This window comes from Lucilia cuprina, chromosome 5 (assembly GCF_022045245.1).
Source record: "Lucilia cuprina isolate Lc7/37 chromosome 5, ASM2204524v1, whole genome shotgun sequence".
In the NCBI taxonomy this organism is placed as follows: Eukaryota; Metazoa; Arthropoda; class Insecta; order Diptera; family Calliphoridae; genus Lucilia; species Lucilia cuprina.
Genome location: NC_060953.1, coordinates 52373625 through 52376298, shown reverse-complemented (window position 1 = coordinate 52376298; position 2674 = coordinate 52373625).

Below are 2674 nucleotides of genomic sequence, written 5' to 3'. Positions count from 1 at the left end.
AAAAGGGGAATTTTTGATATTGCAGATATATATACATTTACAATAATGATATTTATTTTATTCCATTACGATGAGGGTAGCGAAGCACACTGGGTATAGCTAGTTTATTATAAATTTCTGTCGACCGAAAATATTTATTTTATTCTTTTAAAATAAAAATATTGCCTTTGAATTTTTCTCTTATTTAATATAACGTAAGCAACCAATTTTAGTAGTTAATAACAATTCTTTAATGTTTTCAAAATATGATGACTCTCAATAGCAAATATTTATGGAAATTAAATCTCCTCAAATACATAATTGTATATATCTGACTTTGTCTGTCTTTCTGTATATTTTATGCAAGCACTTGTTGTAACACATGTCCTTTTTGACTACACATACAAACAAAGTTACTCACTCTCTGCCTTTCTTTCCTTTTTCTTCTTCATAAATAATAGACTAAATAGAATAAAATTTACAAATTGAAACCATTTACTATGACAACAGGTAAATATTTATATACTTATGTTTACATATGACATACATATATATTTACTTAATATATTTATGTATGTCGTATGTATGTACTTACCAAGTATTTAAGCCAGCACATAAACAATATGTTGGAATATTTGTATTAAACGTATTGTATAATATTTGTTGTATTAGGAAAAGATATATTATGTTTTTTAAGTAAATAGAATGACAAACTCCTACAGATGATCATATATCTGAATGTATATATGTTTGAAAATAAATATTATAATCCAGTAAAACAAAAAATTTATTATTAGAATACGCTTAAATATTTCTTATTTTTTGAAGAATATTTTAACCTTAATCTATATAGTTTCAAATATATTAGGAAGAACAAATTGCACAACAAAACGAGTTGAAGATTTTTAAAAAACTAAAAATTCTAAAAATTTTGTGCTGAACAAACTGATTGGAAAAAAGGACTTCATCACTTATGGTATAGATTTTCAGCCTTTTAGAGAATGGTTAATATGTTAGACCAATTTTGGATTATATCAATTAATGATTTATTCTCATGAAATATATATATATATATTAACAGTCACAAGTAGAACTGAACTAGTACCTGAACTGAACTAGAACTAGAACTGATCTAGAACTGAACTAGAACTGAACTAGAATGGAACTAGAACTGAACTAGAACTGAACTAGAACTGAACTAGAACTGAACTAGAACTGAACTAGAACTGAACTAGAACTGAACTAGAATTGAACTAGAACTGAACTAGAACTGAACTAGAACTGAACTAGAACTGAACTAGAACTGAACTAGAACTGAACTAGAACTGAACTAGAACTGAACTAGAACTGAACTAGAACTGAACTAGAACTGAACTAGAACTGAACTAGAACTGAACTAGAACTAAACTAGAACTGAACTAGAACTGAACTAGAACTGAACTTGAACTGAACTAGAACTTAATTTAAATTATTTATATGTCTATAATAACACGTTTCGCACCTCACGAATGTTAGTAATAAAAATATGTTATTCAATCTATTGTTTTAATTAAAAATTGGTCTCTGACAGCAACAGCAGCATAAATTTTTGTTTACGCCCAACGTAATAGATTAATAAAATTAAATTTGATTTTACAACAATGATAATAAAAAATATTTTTTATTAAGGCTTCTATTTTTATGTTATAAATTAAATTAATCGAATTTCTTTCGACAGGTAGGTAAAAAATTTACGATCCGTCTAACACATGCGTGACATATAGGTTTTTATTTGTTATGATTTTTGAAACTTAGTTTTATATGAAAATAAGCAATTTATTATAAAAAAAGTAATTTTATATATTAGTGTATACAATAAGAAATGTAATTTATATATTCATAAAATAACGAGGGATATACAAAAGTTTAGTAAAATTTTTTTTGGATAAAATTTAAAGTTCATAGCTCTTCACGCAACTTGCTAATTTAATTTATTATTTTTTTTTGTACTTCAATTCTTTTTTTATTAATTTCTATTGGAAATTTTTGTTATTCGAATACAAGTAAATTTTTCCTAATTTTATTATCAGCTTTTTACTGATAAAAGCCTTTGTTTAAAATAAAGGTAAACAAATATTTCATGCGTTTGTTCTCCTAGAGCGTGTGCCATAAAGATAAAATCACATATAGCAAAAAACGACAATCTTAACCAACAATAAATTTAATCACTGTAATGATTCTATTTGCTACAAATAAAAAATATTACTAAAATCACAGTAAAATATTCCACATTTCAACTATAAAATCAGAATTTATTTAAGTGCTGACACTGGCAATACAAAGAATGGATGGAACGAACAATAAAAGTTGAATAGAATTCAAAACCAATATTTTTGCCATTAAAAAGACATATTGTAAAGTAATTTTCTCATTGAAATGTTAATGACATTTTCTTCTTTTTTTAGTGGCCACAAATTTAGCTTAACTGTGTTTAAGAGGGGAATTAAGCGAAATAACAAAGTTTTATGGGTAAAATATATATTTTTGTTGGAACAATCAGGTTGAAATACCAGAATGATAAACTAGGACTAAAATTGTACTAGAACTGGAATGAACTAGAACTGAAATAGAACTGAACTAGAACTGAACTAGAACTGAACTAGAACTGAACTAGAACTGAACTAGAACTGAACTAGAACTGAACTAGAACTGAACT